This window comes from Hyperolius riggenbachi, chromosome 5 (genome assembly GCF_040937935.1).
Source record: "Hyperolius riggenbachi isolate aHypRig1 chromosome 5, aHypRig1.pri, whole genome shotgun sequence".
NCBI lineage: Eukaryota > Metazoa > Chordata > Amphibia > Anura > Hyperoliidae > Hyperolius > Hyperolius riggenbachi.
Window position 1 is genome coordinate 337189666 of NC_090650.1, and position 23437 is coordinate 337213102.

Sequence of the window (23437 nt, forward strand, 5' to 3'; positions counted from 1 at the left end):
AGTACACGAAATCAGTTGAATGTTCAAATCATAATTACATATAGCCGTAATTGAGAAAATGTAGGTGAAATTTCACATAATCCTGATTACGGTCATCACTATCATTGAATATACTCTGAATGGATAATTTAGGTAGTCGCTCATATTGCATAGAAGTGGTAAGATTGTACAAGCAACATTATAGCATTACTGGGCATCTCCACACATATTTTCCCAGTTTGCTGCACAGGGTAGAAAGTTACACACTAGGCAAAATCGCATATGTGCTATGGGGAAAACTCATGTGATTCTTCCTAGTGTGTTCCTTCCCTCAATAATACACCACAATAGAACCTCTCAAAAGTACTACTTCATATTTTGCAATTGTTTATAAATGTAGTATCTAATCAAATTATGCACTGATCTGCAAATTTAAAATATCCGATTTACTTCCAGTGTGCTGTGCACGTGATTTGTATCTTTTTTGAATTACAATACTGATATGATGTGATATGAAAGCATAAGTGTTTTGTTTTTGTTTTTTGTTACCTCTTTACTGATGTCAAATAAGTTAACAACAACAAGACACAGTGCTAACATTACCATTTGCTATCTAAATTTACAATGTATTATTTATTTTACACATGGAGAAACATGTTGTTGGCTTATATACAAAAGATAATGATGATGATGAAGATGATGATGAAGAAGATGATGATGATGGTGATGTTGACAATATTTGCTTAACCATGCTGTTGTGTTGTTATTGGTAAAACAAGGAAAAATACAAATCTCCTGGGGTTTTGAATAGAGGCTCAATATTTGTAATTTAAAAACAGATTAAAACTGTTGCTCAATTCACCCACCTTAATGTTAAGATATTTTCACAAAAACCCTTTCTCCCCAAAAAATCAGAAAATAACCATTTTTCACACGGAAGAATACTGTGTGTTTTTGTAAAAAAAAAATGCCCCCCCCCCATACATTTGATTGAAAAATAATTTGTTGAATTTAAACTGCTCGCTCATCCTTAATGGTTAATACCAGAACAGGCCCAGAATTACCTCACAGGAGCCTATAGGCACAGATGCTCTAGACATCTCCCTCCCTGAACCTACAAACCCCCGCCGAACCACACCGCAAGTGAGCTAGTTGGCCAGACTGCCACTTCTCCCTTACTTCCCTCGCCCGTCATTGGTAGCTACAGGTGCCCCTTAGGGACGATTGTAACACATTATGCCATTGGGGAGCTGGGGGTTCATGGAAGGGCCATTTCTTATCTACGGGGGTTGGTCATGTAGGCCCCCATCCCTGTGAAGGTTGCCATGACTGGCCGCACTTCAAAGAATTCGGGTGTAAGCTCACTCCCAGATGCAATGTATTTCACAATGCATGCTGAGAGGTGTAGCATGTAGATGTGAGTACTTCTCCTGCCGGGCAGATGTATGTATTACAGCTCCTGGTCCTGGTATGCATTGCGGCATGCATCTCCCAGCATGCATTGTCTTCAGAAGCGAGCTCACAGGCGGAGTTTTTACAGTGCAGCCAGCTGTGGTCAGTGATGGCGACCTTCACAGGGACAGAGGGCTACACAAGTGGCCCCCCATAGGTAAAAAATGGCACTCCCCCAACCCCCAGTCCCCCAACAGCATACAGTGTTATTGTAAAAAAAAGTGTACTGGTGCTCAGGGCACTTTAGTGGCTGCAGCTCTCGAGCGCTTTGAGTCCAACAGGAGAGAAGCACTATACAAATGTTGGCTCTGTGTGTATTGTATAGTGTCTACTACAAAAAACAAAAATATCATTCTATTTCTTTTTTTTATTATTCTTTTTATTGTCATTTAAAAATAAATAAATGTATACAGTATCTTCTGTACACCATGAACTGAAACATTTATCCCTCTTTCTGAGTGCTCAACCGATGGGGAATTTCTGTTGAAATAAAAGAATACACACAAATCTGGTGAAAGATTGATACTGACATTTATAATTAGATCAAATAAAAATGTGGTAGTGATTACAATACTTTTTAATTAGCAAATAACGTACTGAACGATAAATGACAGCATGGTCTCACCCAATAATCTCCGTCATGGTTCTAGTATTGAAAGACATATTGCACTTCATAAATTTAACAGCTCTGCACATTTATCCTTTGGTTATCTTAACTCAGTTGAGAGTAAAACTAGCACCACTGCTCAGTGTTGAACATTAAAGGGGCACTATGGTGAAAAATTGTAACATTTAAAACATGTACAAACATATACAAATAAGAAGTATGTTTTTTCCAGAGTAAAATGAGCCATAAATTACTTGTCTCCTTTGTTGCTGTCACTTACAGTAGGTAGTAGAAATCTGACAGAAGTGAAAGGTTGTGGACTAGTCCATCTCTTTATAGGGGATTCTCAGGGATTTATTTATTTTCAAAAGCACTTAATGAATGGCAGTTGCTCTGTCCAACTGCCAAAAAAACTGTGTAGCGAGCAGAAAGGCTGGCTAGCATTGTTGTTTAAATTCTTTTTAGGGAATATCTTTATAAAGAATAAAAGCCATGCTGAGAATCCCCTATCAAGAGATGGACTAGTCCAAAACCTGTCACTTCTGTCGGATTTCTACTACCTACTGTAAGTGACAGCAGCATAGGAGAAAAGTAATTTATGGCTCATTTTACTGTGGAAAAAAAACGTACTTCTTATTGGTCTATGTTTGCACATATTTTAAATTTTACAATTTTTCGCCATGGTGCCCCTTTAAAGGACAACTATAAAGAGGGGACTATGGAGACTTCCATATTTATTTCCTTTTAAGCAATACCAGTTGCCTGGAATCCTGCTGATCCTCTGCCTCTAATACTTTTAGCCATAGACCCTGAACAAGCATGCAGCAGATCAGGTGTTTCTGACATTATTGTCAGATCTGCAAAGATTAGCTGCATGTTTGTTTCTGGTGTGATTTAGACACTACTGCAGCCAAATAGATCAGCAGGACTGCCAGTCAACTTGTATTGTTTAAAAAGAAATACGTATGGCAGCCTCCATATTCCTCTCACTTCAGTTGTCCTTTAACCTTTTCGGGACCGCGTGCATTAGATTCTACGCCGCACTTGTGGCTGTTCTAGCCTGATGCGGCGTAGAATCTACGCTGGCCCGCAGTTTCCACTCCCGACGCGATAGTGCGCACCCGGAGGGGGAGATTAAGCTGTCATATGACAGCCGACATCTCCCCCGAGTGATCAGCAGCCATCGCGTATGGCTGCTGATCACGTGATCACTACGATCGCCGTCCGATCGTAGTGATCAGTTTGACAGCTGCGGCGGCAGGGGGGAAAAGAAGAGGATCCACTCACCTCCCTGCCATTCCCGCGACGATCAGCGCCCCCCTCCTCCGCTCTGGCCGGCATCTCCGCTCCGTCTGACGTCAGCGCCGGGTCCCGGCTTGATGACATCATCAAGCCGCGACCCGGAACTGATTGTCAGACAGAATGGAGATGCCGGCCGGAGAAGAGGGTCCCATGCGGCTCATCGCTGGAGCCTGGAAGGTGAGTGAAGGCTGCTGGCAGAAGGGGGGGCTTAGGCCACCATGGGGGGACACAAATCCAGCCAGCCACAGACGGGATCCGGCCGCCTGACCCCCCCCCCCAAACGCACGCACCCCCCTCCCGCCGCAAAATGCCTGGTCCTTAAGGGGGGCTAGGCGGACGGTCTCGAAAAGGTTAAAGAAAACCTGAACTGAAAATTAAAAGTCAAAATAAACATACACAGGTCATACTTACCTCCCGTGTAGTCTACTCCTCGACCTCTTTCTCCTCTCCTGCGTCCTGTTTGTCCACTGTGCTCAATGGAATTTTCCGTCCTCCATTTTGAAAATAGCCATTACCCCACAACAGCTTTCTGATCAGCACACTGTTAAACTATAACATCGCCCCCACTTGAGCCATAGGGAAACATGGACATTAACGGCCACATCAGTTGTCCACTCAGCTATAACTGACAGCAACTGATATACAACTGACAGCAACTGATATATTTCAGTTCTGACAAAATGTTGTCAGAACTGGAAGGGATCATTGTCAGAAGAAAATGGCGAGCTTCTGAGAGGAACGGATGGCAAGGTAACTATTTAATGTTCATTTTAAGTTACATCATGTGTTTATTTTAAATAATTTTACTCAGTACAGGTTCCCTTTAAAGTGTGACTCCACTTTAGGCAAGAGAATGTTAATGTATGTGCCATGGGTACACAAAGCTTTTTTTTTTATTAAATTCAATAAAAAATTGCGGTATATACTCATGAATAAGCTGCCGGGAGATATGCCAACACACATGAACGCGCACACGCGCACGCGCACACACACACCCACACACACACGCGCGCTATTAATTCAAAGAAGTGACTCACTGCCTCCAGAAGTATAGGAAATCAGTGACAGCCTCCCAACTGTGATGACCCACCTCTCCATATAGGTAGCCAAAAGTCCCCCCCCCCCCCCCCCAGTATAAGTAGTTATTTATAGTCTTTCTGGTCTAGGTAGCTAAAAATATAGGTAGTTAGTGGTAGCCCCCTCCAGTGGCGTGTCTTTGAGGGTGCAGCCATGGCTTGTGACATAGGCACAGCAGCATATGGAATGCATCCCTTCTCAATCTCATGATTCCCTGCAGCGGCGCCCACATCCCCAAAACCAAACCTTACATCAGCGGCAAAATGGAAGAGTGCCGGGCATCACTCAGTTACCACTGCTCCCCCTATCACTGTACTTGAAGGCAACAGGAAGTTCGGACTTTCTTAATTGTCCACTAGCTTATGTGCTTCCCCCCCCCCCTCCTCTTCTACTCTGCAGGCTGCAGAGTCTGTCCTCCTCCTAACATGCAGGGAAGCAGGTTCAGTGGTATCTGTTGCTCCTCTCCACTCAGGCTATCAGCCCTGGTGATATGTTTGTTCACAAGCAGGTAGCATTTTTGAAAGATTTCTGGACACCATCATACCTGCAGCTCCCTGGTTCACCTTCTGGTGGCTTTGAGTACCTGGATCCCAGTACTTTTATAGTAGGAGGTTGTTTATCTGCTCCAAGCATATTGAAGGACACACATGATCCCTACGTTTTTATTCACATCCAAAGGACCCTTTCTCCAGTTCATGTTATAGTAAGAATGGCCGGATTTGAGACAAGGCCACAAAGGCCATGGTCTAGGGCACCAGGAAGCAAGGGGCGGGAAGTAGGCGGGCACACTAAGGCAGTTAAACTGCCAAACATGTAAACCCCAGCAGTCACAACTCACAAACCCAATCCATGGCTGCCTTGTTTCCACAGGGCCGAGCAGTGGAGCACTGGTCTTGTGCTCCCCCATCCTAGGCTGTGTTCCCTCCATGGGCGGGGTTGGTGACAGTGGGCCTTAGGCAATAAAATGTCCAAATCCAACCCTGGTAAGGACTTTGAAGGAAGGCTTGTTCCACAGGATTGACTACATTTCATAGATAGCTCTGGACCAGCCCAATCTAATGGAATGTTAGCTCAAGAAGACCAATGACCCTTTTCTCTAAATACAAACAAACAAACGAACACAGAACACTTATATCGTGCTCTTCTCTGCATATATTATTTGTTGCTCCATTAAAGCTTTACAAATATTTACCGATGGTTATGTTCATACATATGTTGTCCAAACATGCTTTATAACACCTGTTAAATGATGCTTGGTTGATCTGTATTTGCCTATTCCCTAATGTGTAATAATTTCCAGTTGAATATGCACAAAGCAAATGCTCTGTTGTGTAATTAAAACACAGCAAGAGATAATTAGAGGCACAGTTTTAGAATGTGTGAGGAAAAGTAACATATAAAAATAGCTTAGTTTGGAAACATTGCCTTCATTTGACAACTTAGGTTTATCAGAATTGCAAACGTCTTATTTATTAGCACTGACTTTGCATTTGCTGGCTTATCAGAAGTCTGCATATTTTTCACTTGTTAAGTTTAAAGACCCAATACTAAAAAGTTGCTGAATGATAGGAAATATTAATCAGAAAATAACCACAATGATAGCTGTAAAGCACACCTGAAGCGAAAATAAACTTGTGAGATAATGAATTGTATGTGTAGTGCAGCTAGTGTTGAGCCGAAATTAGCGTTATTTGGTATTTCCGTAATTACGGACGCAAATTTTGCCACTACGCCGCAAGTTCATAATTTCATAATTGCAACACATACAGTGATCCGGAATTCCGTTACCAAAATTTCCATCACGTAATTTCGCGTTTCAGCGCAAATTTGTGTTTAACAAATTTTGTGTTTTCTATAGAAACAGGTATTTTAATTACGAAAATGAATGTAATTTTGTTTTTAATGGTAATTATGAAAATTGTAAGTAACTACTAAACTCAGGAAAGTCACTCACTGATTGCAATTACTGATAATGCAAAGGCCCCTGCACGTGTTGTCGCTTTAAATGTATCAGGAGGCTCTGTCTGCAGCCACTTCTAAGTAGGGTTGCCACTTGCCACCTCATCCCTTTAAATACCGGCACATATGAGTTATGTCGTGTGGCATGCCTTGTGGCATATATGTTTAGATCCAGTTTAGGCATTGATTATATGTGAATAGCCCCAGAACCTGTATAATTCATCTTTCACAATGGGCTTGTTCAAATCTCAGCATTGTAATCGATTCCATTATCCTAAAGCCTCTTTTAGTCAGGCAACTGACAGGCGGTGAATTTACCACCTATCAGCTGCTTTGCTGCACTAGCCAGATACTTGTTAGCAATTGCTTACAGCGCTGGACAGGTGCCCCCCACGGCCATTTCTTGTGCAGTGCGTGCAGAGCAACCACCCTGGGCACAGACCGGCTAGTAGAAGAAGGGGGCACAGGCAGAAAGATATAACGGCTAGGGAGCTGGTGACGCACAGCGCAGCCAAATGGAAGAAGATTACCAGCTTAATCACCTTCCTTGACTCCTCCTGGGCTGCCTGCGTCAGACGTCAAGTCATAATCACTGCGCCCATGGAGGAGTCAGCTTTCTGGGCTCTCTTCTTCTGTGTGTTTTCCTGGTCCCTGCTTCCTCCTGGAGCAGCGGCTGGTCATTAGTAAGTAGGCAGATCTACTTGTGACCAGTGTCTGTGTGACTGTCCCTAAAGAGTAAGGGTTCGCGAGTCTACGAGGGTGGAGGGGAAGGGTGCGCAATTTTTACACCCTTGCCCTGGATGCAATTTAGCCTAGAAACTGCCCTAACCCCTCTGTCACGTTCTGAGCAGGTGCTGTTGACCCTGTCACCAGTGGTTGGCGTGGGCTCTCCCAAGGCGTGGAGTCTATGTGGCTACGGGTCTTCACCAGAGCACCCCGCAAGGGTTGATGGGCCGCTACCCCTAGTGGGCAACGGACTACTTTGCTGCCTGGTAGCCACAGGTCACGACCCTTAGGATTGCCCCACTGGAGACGAAGGAGAACAGTTAACGCTGCGTTGTGGAGGAGAGATATCGAAGTACAGAATGGTCAGGCAATCCGGGTTCAGGGCAGGCAGAGTTCAATCATAAACGGTAAACCAGGCAGAGGTCGAGGCAGGCGGAGTACAATCAGGAACGAGCAAACAGGCAGAAGGTCGGGGCAGGCGGCAGTCAGGCAGAAACAGGAACAGGCTAAGGTCGGCAACAAGAAGGCAATTAGGTAGTAGCTGACAGAGCACACGGTACACTGCTGGCAAGCTGTACGAACAGACAGCACTGACTTGCAGGGCAGACTGGCTTATATAGGGCTTGATGCTGCGCATGCGTACTAATGTCCGCATTAACCCCCTGCGCATGCGTACTTTTAGCAGGAACAACTTGCCGCGCATGCGTACAACAGTCAGTAACTATCTGCCGCGCATGCGTACATGCGGACAAATGACTGCGTACACCCGCGCAGGCGCGTTGCCCGCAGGGACCAAAACAGGAAGTGGCCAACACACCGAACGGCGTGATGCCATGTGACAGACAAACATGTCGGCTACGCGTGTGCGCAATTGCGCGAGACGGACCCCGGAGCCGACGAAGAGGACGGGCATGCTGGACGGGATGACAGGCAGGCTGGTGAGTATGACATTGCCCCCTCCCCAGGGGCATCCTACGGATGCCACCTGGAGCTGGCTTTGTAGGGTATTGTTTATGAAAAAGCTTAATTAACCTGGAAGCATGAACGTTAGCTGCTGGCTCCCATGAATTCTCCTCAATACCAAACCCCCTCCATCTAATGAGATAATAAAGTACATTTCTACTCTTCTTGGAGTCTAGTATTTTTTCTATTTCAAATTCTTCAGAACCATCCACCAAGATGGGAGGAGGTGGAGCAGTAGATCGACCTTTAAAAGGATCAGACACAACTGGCTTTAAACAGGAAACGTGGAAGACTGGATGTGTCTTCATGGAGTCTGGCAGTTTTAATTTGTAAGCCACAGGATTGATCTGTCTCTCAACAGGGAATGGTCCAATGAATTTAGGACCCAATTTCCTGGATGGACACCTCAATTTGAGATTGGTAGTAGAGAGCCATACCAGATCACCTGTCTGAAAGTTCGGTGCAGCAGTTCTCTTTCTATCAGCCTTCGTCTTAATTCTGAGTTGTGCTTGTTTAAGATTTTTCTGTAACTTTTTGAAGTTTTCCGTAATACATGAAAGTCTCTGTTGAACTTCAGGTACCTGAGAATTGTATTTCAACATAGGACACATGGTAGGATGAAATGCATAGTTGGCATAGAACGGTGTTTGATTCGTAGAAGTATGAACACTATTATTATAGGCAAATTCAGCGGTTGCTAACAAAGAAGACCAATCCTCTTGGGATGCGGATGTAAAACATCTTAAATACTGTTCCAACACTTGGTTTATTCTCTCAGTCTGCCCATTTGACTGGGGGTGATAGCCAGAGGAAAGTGACAAGGTTATCTTGAGCCTGTTGCAGAGTTCTTTCCAGAATTTTGAAGTGAATTGAACCCCCCTATCAGAGACAATATCGGAAGGAAGTCCATGGAGTCTCACAATTTGATTGAGAAAAACTTCAGCAGTAGTAGCAGCATTGGGTAGCCCCTTTAAAGGGACAAAGTGTGCCATCTTTGTAAATCGGTCAACGACCACGAAAATTGAAGTGAACTCGTTGGAAGGAGGTAGATCTGTAACAAAGTCCATTGATATCATGTCCCATGGGCGGGAGGGTATGGGCAAGGAGGTAAGTAAACCCCATGGTCGACGGTGAACATGCTTGGATCGAGCACAGACGTTACATGACAATACATATTTCTTACAATCTTGGTGGAGTTCAGGCCAGAAGAAGTTACGCTGTATTAGTTCTTGTGTCTTGGCAACTCCAAAATGACCGGCCAGCAAACTATCATGACCTAACTGCAAAACAGATGTGCGAAGATCAGCAGGTACGTATACTCTATCATTCTGAAAGAACATGCCATCTTGAGGTTGCAATTGATTCGTTACTTCTTTTGGTAAGGATCTTGAGGATTGTTGTATCCGAGTAAGAAGATCAGGTTGGAGTAGTAAGAAATTTTTGGAGGACAGAATGGTATCTGGAACAGGATTAACAAGAGACTCCTCAGGGAACATTCGAGTGCATCAGGTTTAACATTCTTACTACCTGGTCTGTAGGTGACATGGAAGTCAAAACGGGAGAAGAATAGGGCCCAGCGGGCTTGTCTGGGTCGTAATCGTTTGGCAGTCTTGAGGTATTCCAGATTCTTGTGATCTGTAAAGACAAGAATTGAATGTTGTGCTCCTTCCAGCAAGTATCTCCATTCCTCAAAGGATGCTTTAATAGCCAGTAACTCTCGGTCTGCAATGTCATAGTTCTTTTCAGAGGGGTTCAGTTTCCGAGAAAAGAAGGCAACAGGATGTAATAGATTCTTAGGACCAAAACGTTGGGACAACACAGCCCCTACTGCCGTTTCGGAAGCATCTACTTCTAGGACGAAGGGCTGTGTAGGGTTGGCATGTTTAAGCACAGGAGCTGTGGTAAACAGTTGTTTGAGTCTCTCAAAGGCGGTCTGAGCTTCAGGAGTCCATTGGAACCTTTGATGTGCCTTGGTTAGCTGAGTAATGGGTGCCACGATGGCTGAAAAGTTCATTATAAATCTTCTATAAAAGTTTGCAAACCCAATAAAGCGTTGAACACCTTTCTTATCCGTGGGAGTTGGCCAGTCTAGAATGGCCGAAACTTTTTGAGAGTCCATCTTGATGCCTGCAGGAGAGATCTGTAGACCGAGGAACTGAATGTCTTCCCGTTCGAACTCACATTTCTCTAGTTTTGCATATAAATTGTGCACACGGAGGCGAGCTAACACCTTTTTAACATGGACTTGATGTTCAGCCAGAGAAGAAGAAAAGATTAGAATATCGTCCAGATACACTGCCATAAACACATCTATGAAGTCACGGAAGATGTCGTTGACAAAGTGTTGGAAGGTTGCAGGAGCATTACAAAGGCCGAAGGGCATTACTAAGTATTCATAGTGTCCATAGCAGGATCTGAAGGCGGTCTTCCATTCATCTCCATCGCGAATGCGGATGAGATTATACGCACCCCTAAGGTCGAGTTTAGTGAAGACCTTAGCAGTACGCAACTTCTGAAACAGATCAGGAACTAAGGGAAGTGGATACCGGTTTTTCACAGTCACTCGGTTTAACTCACGGTAATCCACACAGGGTCGAAGAGAACCGTCCTTCTTCTCAACGAAAAATATCCCAGCCCCGGCAGGAGAGGTAGAGGGACGGATGAAGCCCTTTGTTAGGTTTTCCTCAATGTACTGTTTCAACACTGCTGACTCAGGTTCGGAGAGGGGGAATACCCTTCCAAAAGGAATTTCAGCCCCTGGATGCAGCTCAATTGGACAATCATATATTCTGTGAGGAGGCAGGACATCAGCGGCCTTCTTGTCAAAGACATCTCGGAACTCTTGGTAGAGAGGTGGGAGCAAGGCTTCTAACTCGGGTGTGAGACAGAGAAGTTGTCCAACTTGAGGGAGGCAGAACTGTTGGCAGTATTTGGATTGGAAGTTAACTTCACCTGATCTCCAATTAATTGAAGGGTTGTGAGATTGTAGCCATGGAATCCCCAGGATGATAGGAAATAGCGGAGATGGAATTAGGTCAAAGGTGAGAAATTCCTGATGATCCTCAGAGGTAATAACAAGGATGGGATAAGTCTCTTGTGTGATGGGACCTGATTCCAAAGGAGACCCATCTGCTAACTGTAGAGGGAATGGACTGGACTTCTGACGAACTGGAAGCTGAAGCTGATGGGCCAGACGATCATCAATAAAACAGGAACACGCTCCAGAGTCTATGATAGCTCTAATTCTGGTTATTCCTCCTGGCCCCTGTAATGATAGAGACAAAGGAACATGAGCGGACGAGGATTGATGAGTGGCAAGGACTGAAGTGGGTTCAGAGTTAAGCTTACCAGAGGGCCTTACTGGACAACTATTGCGAAAATGTCCTGGAGCGCCACAGTACATGCAGAGGTTGGCCTGGCGGCGATGCTGACGTTCCTCAGAGGATAATGAAGTTCTGGCCAAACCCAACTGCATAGGTTCAGGAGCCTCTAGGGTATTAGATGCGGGTGGACTTGAGCTAGGTGTTGGTACAGGAAAAGAAGGAAGATTCCATGCAGTCCGGGTGTTGCCAGATCTCTCTAGCCTTCTCTCTCTTAGCCTTCTATTAATCTGGGTGGAGAGCTGTATAAGTTCTTTTAAGGTAGCAGGAATGCCCACCCGGGCCAGCTCATCTTTGAGTTGATCTGACAGTCCCAGTCGAAACTGAAATTTCAATGCGGCATCATTCCATTGAGTGTCCCCACTCGAACGGCGAAACTCAGAAATGTACTCCTCTACAGGCCTACGACCCTGCCGAAGATTCTGAAGGGCTGACTCGGCTGAGGCGGTGCGAGCAGGGTCATCATAGAGTTCAGCAAGAGCTTCGAAGAAGGAAGTGACTGAAGATAGAGCATCATGGTCTTGTTCTCTGAGCTGCAGGGCCCAAGCCTGCGGCTCTCCCTGGAGTAGGGAGATGATGGTGCCCACTTTAGCTTGCTCGCTGGCATATGTTCTTGGTTGTAGGGAGAATAACAGGAGGCAGGCGCCTTTAAAGTTTCTGAATTTGTTGCGATCTCCTGTGAATCGGTCTGGAAGAGGAACCTTTGGCTCGGGTGGTGGAGCGGAAACAGTTACATTGGTTGCGGGAGCTGCAGTAGCTGGGTTAGGTATGGCTTGAATCTGTGACTGTAGTTGAACGTAACTGTTCTGTATCTGTTGTACTGAGAGACTGAGCTCAGACACCATCTTGCAAAGAGCATCGATATCGGATGGACCTCCAGTAGCGTTCATGATGGCTGTCTGTTTCTGTCACGTTCTGAGCAGGTGCTGTTGACCCTGTCACCAGTGGTTGGCGTGGGCTCTCCCAAGGCGTGGAGTCTATGTGGCTACGGGTCTTCACCAGAGCACCCCGCAAGGGTTGATGGGCTGCTACCCCTAGTGGGCAACGGACTACTTTGCTGCCTGGTAGCCACAGGTCACGACCCTTAGGATTGCCCCACTGGAGACGAAGGAGAACAGTTAACGCTGCGTTGTGGAGGAGAGATATCGAAGTACAGAATGGTCAGGCAATCCGGGTTCAGGGCAGGCAGAGTTCAATCATAAACGGTAAACCAGGCAGAGGTCGAGGCAGGCGAAGTACAATCAGGAACGAGCAAACAGGCAGAAGGTCGGGGCAGGCGGCAGTCAGGCAGAAACAGGAACAGGCTAAGGTCGGCAACAAGAAGGCAATTAGGTAGTAGCTGACAGAGCACACGGTACACTGCTGGCAAGCTGTACGAACAGACAGCACTGACTTGCAGGGCAGACTGGCTTATATAGGGCTTTTTGGCGCCAATTGATGACGCTGCGCATGCGTACTAATGTCCGCATTAACCCCCTGCGCATGCGTACTTTTAGCAGGAACAACTTGCCGCGCATGCGTACAACAGTCAGTAACTATCTGCCGCGCATGCGTACATGCGGACAAATGACTGCGTACACCCGCGCAGGCGCGTTGCCCGCAGGAACCAAAACAGGAAGTGGCCAACACACCGAACGGCGTGATGCCATGTGACAGACAAACATGTCGGCTACGCGTGTGCGCATTTGCGCGAGACGGACCCCGGAGCCGACGAAGAGGACGGGCATGCTGGACGGGATGACAGGCAGGCTGGTGAGTATGACACCCTCCCATAAAGTCACATCTGAGCAAGACCGCAGGATGTCACGATCTTTGCTATCAAGGAAAAGCCACCGTGTGTTAGGCACTGACATGTATGACATGTTACAACTAGTACCATATGGCTGCATATAAAAAAAACTTATTGCATCTGTTGGATGGTTCAAGTGAGCTTAGTGGAGCTTTTCCAGTCTATTGGCCTCATTCACACTCGAGCCCTTAGTGATATTAGCTTGTCTTAGCTCTATGGCAGTGCAGATCAATGGTAATGTTCACACTGTAGCCATCCCCTGAAAAAGCTCTATGACAATGCACATCAATGGTAGTGTTTATACTGTAGCGATGCCCAGTGATTAGTGATTTGCTGAAATCTCAAACATGGTGCGTGAAGCATTTTTGGAGTGATTTTGGAAAGACTGCATTTCAGAGTTAAAGAATCACAAAACGCAATTCAATCACTTTCCTATGCAGTGAAATATCACACAAAAATCGCTTTGCAAAACGCTAGTGATTTGTTCTAGGGTTTTGCTATTCCCAGTGTAAATGGGGCCTTACTGTTCATTAATAACACATACTATTATCCTTAGTATGATTTGTTAATTTTGTTTTTCCTTTTTACATTTTTTCCTTTTTTTCCATTTATTTTTCCGATATTCTGAATCACGGAGAATTGTTTTCTACTATGCTGCACAAATTGTTCAGTCATAATCTAAATTAATTTTCATTTCCTGCAAGTTCTGGACTGGGGAAAATACTAGAGAGAAGAAAATGTCAAAGGTTCCTTGAGACTCTGGGAGGAGACAAGTATGACAGTTTGAATTTGCAGAGAGTTTATTAAAAGAGCTTGAAACACAAGCTAGAGCAGTACACTGAGCATTGCAGGAGGAGCTCCGCATCTATTATTAAACGAGAACTACATGCAAGAGCTATAATTACTTTTTCCCTTCTTAGAAAAGCCTCGTGAGAAATCCTATTGATCCCAGATGGAGCGATAGACAATTTATAACACGATTATTTGATCTTAGGGATAAAGATAATGAAGCAGTCTTTGTAGCCATAATATGTTAGATTACAGAGGCTACTTATCCAACCTTAGGGATCGTCAGAGCGTCATCAGGCAGAGGCGTTATTCTAAATGCGCACACAAATGATGCTCCTTTCTTCTTCTTATCTTCTTCTTAATTATATGTTGTTGTGTTCCACCTGCCATAGATGTGTTCTTATTTGGGATCAGAAAAGTCGGTTTGTAAATTTTACTCATTGCTACTGTGCAAAATCTTTCTGGATTCATTCCACTCTCCTTTTGCTTGTTTTGACAGATTCCCGATGTCATGACAGATCCCTAATGTCATGATCTCACCTCACCTGTAGCTTGTCCTGTTGGTTGCAGCTGGACTGCAACCAGGTAGTTCTGATTTCCCTGGGCAGTTCTGATTTCTCTGCATCAGTGGCATGCCTAGGGAATTTGACACTTGGTTCTGATTATTTACAGTCACAATCCCCCTCCCCCCCCCCCCCTTACAAACAACCATTTTTTTTAAAAAAAATTTTATTTCTTTTTTTTTTTTTTTTGACAGGTTGGGGTTCCTAGCATGTCACTGAAAATTTTAGACGATTTGGGGGAAAAGAAGTCATCAGGATGTGGACGAAGCTAACTGTTATGAAACGCTGTACTCGATACAGCGCTGCAGAAGATGTCAGTGCTATATAAATACACAATAATAATATGGTAGGACATTAGACTATGACTATGGTATGATTAGATTGTGAGCTCCTCTGAGGACAGTCAGAAAAGGGGGACATATGAAAGAGGGGGTGCATAGGGGGAGGGAGGGATAAAGAGGTAGAGCCACAAGATAGAGAGCCCAGTGGGAGAGGTGAAATGGCAGGAAGACCTCTCACCAGGACTGCAGACATCACTAATGCTGTTTGGCAGGGACATGCTGTTAAAAGAAGCCACTAAAACCTGAAAATAGGAAAGGATCATGGGGGAGGCAACAGGATGGGAGGGGGAGCTGGGAAAAGAGATAAGATTCCATGCAATCAAGCTAATCTAAATTGCCTGGAGCTTGCTTCTCTGCTCACTACAGAAGTTGGTTGTCAGCACCTGTATCACTGGCTTCTGCAACAGCAGACTGCCCTGTATTATTGATTAATTACTCTGATCAGGATAAATAATCAATAGTCTAGGGAACTCTGGTATTACAGCAGCCAGTGCATATGGCTACTAATGACAGGCAACCTCTGAAGCACTAAACACATCCTGCTACATCTCCCTGTTAATGACATCTCCCTGTTAATGTACCAGCTGCAGCACAGCAATCATTCTCTCCACTCACCCTGCTGCTCTGCACATTCACTCACTACAGGCTGTGTGTAGAGAGACATTTCCCATGGGACAGGAAGGGGGTGGGGTGCTCCATCTAGTGCAGGAAGTAGTACAGTCCCTTGCACTGCCTGCTGCCATTTTCCCGAATGTTACCCAAACTATGAAAAAAGGGCCCAGGTGGAAGAACACAGTGGCCGTGCAGCACAGTGGCACCCCTAGCCATGGCTACACCTGATGCTGGGAGCCCCTGTAGCCTTATGGTAGGTACGCCACTGCTCTGCATGCATACAGCTGCATAGTTTTGCTGGCATTTGCAATAAGTGGGATTTCCAATAGAGAATATGCATTTGGGAGCATATAAAAATGGCGCAGAACGAGCACTAGAGACAGCAATAGTACAAGCAGCAGCAGTACAAGCCCCAATTAGCGGCAAAGAAGGTTGAATTATGGCACCCAATAAATAGCATGTGACTAGCAACCGCAATTTATCAGGCACTATAATTTACTCTCCTTGCCGCTAATCCCGGCTAGTACTATTGCCACCTATTGCGGCAGGGAGTAGGTACAGGCAGGGGGGTTAGTGTGGAGTACAGTGGTCCAGGGTTAGGCAGCGGGGGTAGAGTGGTCCAGGGTTAGGCAGTGCTTCTGGGGTATTTGGCCACCCCACAGCCTCTCTGGCAGTGCCGCTAACTGGGCTCCCACTCTTCTTTGGGTCGGAGTACCTCCAATTAGAAAGAAAGAGGCAGGATCACTCTCATAGCGTAAAAGGACGTTTTAATAAAAAAACTCATTAACCACTTAAGCCCAACTGGACGAGATTTCTCGTCCAGTTGGGCTGCGCGCACTCCCGCGGGTCGCGCGCGCTCCCGCGGGCCCCCCCGTGCGCGCCCCCGCTGTTGGCCGCTAGCCCACCGATCAGTGAAAGGGATTATAAATCCCTTTCGCTGATCGGACCCCCCCCGGAGAAAAGCCGACATCGTCTCTTCAGATGCTGCGGCTTTTCTGAGCTCTGGGCTCCTTTCTTCTGCCTGGGAGCGAGATCGATCGCTCCCAGGACTTTTTGATTCTGGCCATCTTGTGGCCAAATAGCAAATTACACCTGAAAAAAAAAAATTCAAATTAAACATATAAATATATTAAAAAAAACCCTGTTTACCTCCCACACCAAAAAATACCCACATACAAGTTTAAATAAAAAAAAAAAAATTACAATAATAAAAAAAAAAACAAAAACAAAACATAAATAGTTACCTAAGGGTCTGAACGTTTTAAATATGCATGTCAAAGGAGTATATCAATATGATTTAATAAATTATGGGCTTCTAAACAGTGATGGACGCAAAACGGAAAAAATGCACCTTTATTTCCAAATAAAATATTGTCGCCATACATTGTGATAGGGACATAATTTTAACGGTGAAATACCCGGGGCATATGGGCAAATACAATACGTGAGTTTTAATTATGGAGGCATGTATTATTTTAAGACTATGATGGCTGAAAACTGAGAAATAATGAATTTTTTCCATTTTTTTCTTATTCTTCCTGTTAAAATGCATTTACAGTAAAGTGGCTCTTAGCAAAATATACCACCCACAGAAAGCCTAATTGGTGGCGGAAAAAACAAGATATAGATCAATTAATTGTGATGAGTAGTGATAAAGTTATTGGCAAATGAATGGGGGGTGAAAGTTGTTCGGATGTAAAAAAATTTCAACCCTTCGGGCTTAAGTGGTTAAACCAGTCAATGCAACGAGTGCTAACGCACCATACACCATCAATAGTAATTACATGTAGTACATAACATATCGGTTACTATGACGGTGCATGGCGAGCATGACAGTCATCTGCTGTCAGCTGATTGTGGATAATACTGGGATTAAAAAATGAAATGCAAATAAAATATTATCTGTAGAAAACCATTGCTGTTTGCCACAAAAGTAAGTGTGAACCCTCCCTCAGGGCTGATTTCCAATGCACAAACCATACAGGGAAAATGCAAATGCTATTTTTGGCGCGCTTGCAAAATCTTATTAAGTTGTACTAGGTGGGGAAGAAACACAATTGCACCAAAAGTGCAGCAAGTAGTCCATTTTCAGAAAGGCAAGAATTACATTGCACTAGTGAGAAAACCGGATTTCTATGCAAATCACTGACAGCACGAGAGCCATAAAATGAAATTGGATCAGGAGCAGCAGAAGCAGACCCTTAGGAAAAGCCCCAGGAAAGTCAACATTTTTACTTTTCTCAGCACTGTTGCTGAGGTCAGGTGAGGTAAACAGAGAAACTCTGTATAGCAGTGGTCCCCAAAGTTTTTCAGTCAAGGGCCGGGTCTACATACTTCAGACTGCTTGGGGGCCGGAACATACATAAAATGATGTTGAAAACATTACATTGAATCTAGGTATTGATTTCCCCAATCATGCCTGGAGGAGAACTCCCAGCAGCAGCCATTCAGTCATGCAGCACCAGAAGAACGTCTTTGTGCACCAGACAGTGAAGCATACCCAGGTGACAATCTGCTGTCCAGTTGGACAGCAGTGCCACCTGATGCAGAATTGGAAGCCAGCGAATGACTGCTCGCTGGCTTCTACAGTATGTGAATGGGTGGTGCCAGCACTGCTATTCTGTATGCAGGTGGCCAATATTTAAATGTGTAGAGAGCTGCATCTATAAGTTATACATTTTGGTTTGGGGGGGCCAGTGAAAAATTGTCAGGGGGCCGCATTCGGCCCGCGGGCCTTAGTTTGAGGACCACTGCTTTATAGGGATGGAAGGGTGCATGATGAAAACTGACTTTACGGAAGAAAAAAACATCTTCAGTGTATTAAACAGTGATGAGCGAAAATGCAAAAATTATTTTCTCCGAATTTTCACCTAATTTAGTTTCGACAGGCGAATTTTCGATCAAATATTTTCTCTTAATGCCCGTTATTTTCACGTTAAATTCGTAGTTCATGGCGTATGTATTTCCGTGTAGTCGTAGTACCGCTATGTGAAGCTTCGCCCGCTACGCGTACTTGACGTATGTATTGCGAAGTCAACTACGCGTGTTGTAACTGCGTCTATACGCAGTTATTAGCGGATTATTGCGGACATTTTTCCACATAAGGGCATAAGCGTCCGCATACAGCAAAGTTTCTTGCGGATCATTGCGGACATTTTTTCCGCATAAGGGCATAAGCATCCGCATACAGTGAAGTTTGTTCAATTTTCGATGCTGGTCGAAAACGCAACTAATTCTGAAGATTTTCGCGAAAATTCGCCGAATTGGAAAACAGGATTTTCGATGCGAAAATGACTTGGACGAAAATTCGCAAGCAACACTGGTATTAAAGCATGTTCAAGGCTGGATTTATACTCTTTGTGCCCCTAGGCTAGTATGTTGTGGCTCCCCTTTCTTGTGCAGCTGCGCCCCTCCCATCACATGTACAGCCTCCTCCCCATGTGTATCATCCATGTACAGCCCCCTCACCATGTGCATCATCCATGTACAGCAGCCCCTTTGTTTCGTGAGCAGCCTCCTTGAGCATCAGTTTCTTTTTTCATGTGTTGCTCCCCCTTTTCACTCTTCTCTTTCATATGTAGCAACCCCACTTTCATGTCCAGGTGCCCCCTCGGGCTGCAGCCGCCCAAGGCCTGGGCCTTTCCAGAAACCCGACCCTAAGCATGTTGTTTTAGGTACACACTTATCTTATGACTTACATATCTGAATCAAGTGTAGGCCAATAACTGTGAGGTATGTGTAAAATCCCAACCACATCTTTTGTAATTAGTGGGATGAAAAATATTTTGGGAAATTTAATGCATTAGAAAGAGACTCAAGAGGTCTCTTCATATTTGCATGTTCTTCTCATGTTTGCATAGGTTTCCCCCAAATACTTCAGTCAAAAAAAAAAAAAAAAAACACGCAGATTGGCTTATTGCCCCAACCACCATCACACCCCCATCCCCCCCAAGCCCCCCACCGCCACCACCTCACCACCGCCACTTTAAAAAAATGTTTCCCTAGACTACAATAGGAACATAAGATGGTGGCAGACTGTAGGTAGGATTCTGAGCTCCTTTGATGGACAGTTAGTAACAGGACTATATATACTATGTAAAGCATTGCAGAAGATGTCAATGCTATATAAATAATAAGAATAGTTTTGTGTCAGACTTGAGCTCATCCACCTGAAAGGTTTGTGTAAGTCGGCATGCAAAATGCCAGTAGTCGTTTTCTTGTTGTAAACCATCATAACGTGTCAGAAGATGTGAATTTGTAGCATAGCATTAACTTCTCTGAACATAATTAGTGATCTTGTCCATTTGTAGATTTTATATTTTAGTAATTTCTTCTTATGCTTGCATAAGATATATATGGTTGCATTGCCTGCCATAAGAAACCTTGGCGGCTGCTAAATTCATTTTACCTTTTTACTGCTCATCGGCAATGAGTTGTGCTAGACTTTCACTGCTCTCTCTTCAATTTCTATATTAACCTGAGTTACTTCCCTGACTCTGTCTCTAGTAAAAGTGTCAAGGATGCCATCTGTCCTGGACTTTTCCCCAGTCGTGGGTCAGCTGAACCAGCAGTAAAACAATTCTGATGTAGAATTATTTGTTCGGTATGCTGTAATTTTTAACATATAAACTTAGTTTACAGTTCGCTTATATAACATTAGACTCTTTTATTGCATGTACGTTACTGGGCAGTATTTGCAGCCAAATAACGGTTTTTTACTGAGGTGCTGTTTTCGAAGGAACCACCTGCATACTGATTCTATCCTTCTGATCAATGCCCAAAATTGTAAGCTACTGAGAGGCTTCAGCAAATATCAGACGAACCTCAATCAATTCCCTCATTTCTAATGCAAAGATTCTCTGCACATGAAATGATTCATAATAAGAAACAACAGTTTCCTCAGCTGTAGAGCAAAGGCAAGTGAAGCTACTGATAAGCAAAATCGACCACCGTGAATGTGAAATCCATACAAATTTATGTCAGTTTTCAGAAAGGCAGAACAATTGACCCAAGGTACGCTGGGCTTGATTTGCTAAGGCATCTCCAGCAATTCCTGAGAATACCCAATGGAGGTATCACGAGTGATCAGCAAACATGGACTAGATTAAATAAATAAGTGCAGATACAGATACTGTAGTCCTTGTCTGGTCCATATTGAAGTATGGTGAGTGTTGCTGAAAGGTTAGTAAATTTGCTGTTAAGAGAACCACAATTCTGTTTCACCTACTGAATGCATTGGGCCTGATTCACAAAGCGGTGATAACTCAGTTATCACGCGTAAAAGACTTTAGGCGTGATAACCTTTGCACCGCTGAGTTAGCAACGATTTGTGTGCAAAGTCCTGCGCGCAAAGTTTTACGTGCGCAATCGCGTAATTACGCGTGCAGCGCCCATAGGGTTTGCATAGGGTGGAAAGCAGAAATCCAGAGATGTCCCAGCACACAATGGGCCTGATTCACAAAGCGGTGCAAAGTGTTTGCACGCCTGTGAAAAGCCCCTTATCACGCCTAAACTCAGTTTAGGCGTGATAAAATGAAACTCGCGCGAAATTCCCGCGCGCAAAGTTTTGTTCGCGCAATCGATGTCATGTCATGTCCACACCCATTTTTCTCACTTTTTTTGGGGGGGTGGGGGGGGGGGTGTCAGTGAATTATCCGCACCGGGTGTCAAACACCCTAGCTATGCCACTGGTTATGTCTATTTTTGGAGCTTTAGTGTAGAGATTTTTTATTTTGTGTACAGTTGAGAGCTGGATGTGAACAGCTTTTGCAAAAAAAAAAAATCTTTGAAAAATCGCTCTGTTAGGGCCCATTCGCACTAGAAGCGCTTTTTAAAAAACGCTCCCATTCACTTTCATTTAAATCGCTGTAAAAACGCGTACAAATCACTGCGATTTTGCAAACACGTACGCGAAAATCGCTGCAATTTTTACCGTGATTTTAATGAAAGTGAATGGGAACGATTTTTAAAAAGCACTAATTAATCACAAAGCGCTCAGCAAAGCGCTTATAGTGTGAATGGGCCCTAATAGCATTTTTTTGTGCGATTTTCCACTTTCCTATACTTTACATTAAGGCTGAATGACCTCCAGTGCTGCAGGACCTGCGTTTGCGTTTGGGAAAAAAATCACATCACTCTGGTGTGATCCATCCCATTCAAATACATTAGCCAAGTGCTTTTTCGAAGTGCTAGAGTTTTTAAAAAAGTGCTCAGAAGTGCTCTTGGTGTGCACCAGCCCTAACATGGCCTTTTTCACTTCAGTGCAATTTTCACAAAAATGTTCATGCTTTATCAAAATTTTGCATATTTCTGAAAATGATTTTTTTTCTTTTTTTCTTTTTTTGCAAAATGCATTGAAGTCACCAGGACATGAAAAAAAGGAATACTGTGAAAATGTTTGTTTTAACAGGAATACATATTATTATTATTATTGATTTATAAAGCTCCAACATATTCCATGGCGCTGTACTAAGTAAGAAACAAACATGGGGTACATAACACAGACAGTGGTATACACTGTCTTTTAGTAGACATAGGGCTTGATTCACAAAGCGGTGCTAACTGTTAGCACGCCTGTGAATACCCCCTTAGCACGTCTAAACGAGCTTTATGAGCGTAAAACTTTGGCACGAAGTGCCCATTAAAGCCTATGGGACTTAGCGCACGCATAAGACTTTGCACGTGCAAAACTTTGCGTGTGGTACTTAGCGCGCAATCTGATTGAGAAAACCGGTGCTAACCTACTTAGCACCCTGGTTAGCACGTCTAAAGGGAAGGTCCAAGCAAAATAAAAAAAATGAGTTTCACTTACCTGGGGCTTCTACCAGCCCCATACAGCCATCCTGCGCCCTCATAGCCACTCACTGCTGCTCTAGTCCCCGCTGGCAGCATTTCCCCAGTAAATGCACATAATAAGAGACAGCTTTTCACCAGTAAGTGCACATAATAAGAGACAGCTTTCCACCAGTAAATGCACATAATAAGAGACAGCTTTTCACCAGTAAATGCACATAATAAGAGAAAGCTTTTCACCAGTAAATGCACATAATAAGAGACAGCTTTTCACCAGTAAATGCACCTAATAAGAGAAAGCTTTTCACCAGTAAATGCACATAATAAGAGACAAGATTTTCACCAGTAAATGTACATAATAACAAACAGCCAGTTGTCCCCAGTATATTTAGCCAGGGATATATGTGCCCAGTATATGTAGCCAGAGGTATATGTCCCCAGTATATGTAGGCAGGTGTATGTGGCCAGTATATGTAGGCAGGTGTATATGTGCCCAGTATATGTAGTCACTAGTATATGTGCCCAGTATATGTAGCCAGAGGTATATGTGCCCAGTATATGTAGCCAGAGGTATATGTGCCCAGTATATGTAGCCAGAGGTATATGTGCCCAGTATATGTAGGCAGGGTATATGTGCCCAGTATATGTAGGCAGGGGTATATGTGCCCAGTATATGTAGCCAGGTGTATATGTGCCCAGTATATGTAGCCAGGTATATATGTGCCCAGTATATGTAGGCAGGGGTATATGTGCCCAGTATATGTAGCCAGGGGTATATGTGCCCAGTATATGTAGCCAGGGGTATATGAGCCCAGTATATGTAGCCAGGGGTATATGTGCCCAGTATATGTAGTCAGGTGTATATGTGCCCAGTATATGTAGCCAGGTGACCCCCCCCCCCTAGGAGGAGAGAGCGAGGGAAGGAGAGCGGCACCTCAGGGTGCTCTCCCTCCCTCGCTCTCTCCTCCGGAGCGAAGTGCGGTGGCTGGCAGAGGGGCGGAACTTACCTTCTGTGTCTCCGTCTGGTCTCGTCGCAGGCGCGGTATGATTTGCCACTACTCTGGTATGATCCAGACCAGAGCAGCGGCTGCGGCACCAGAACTTCC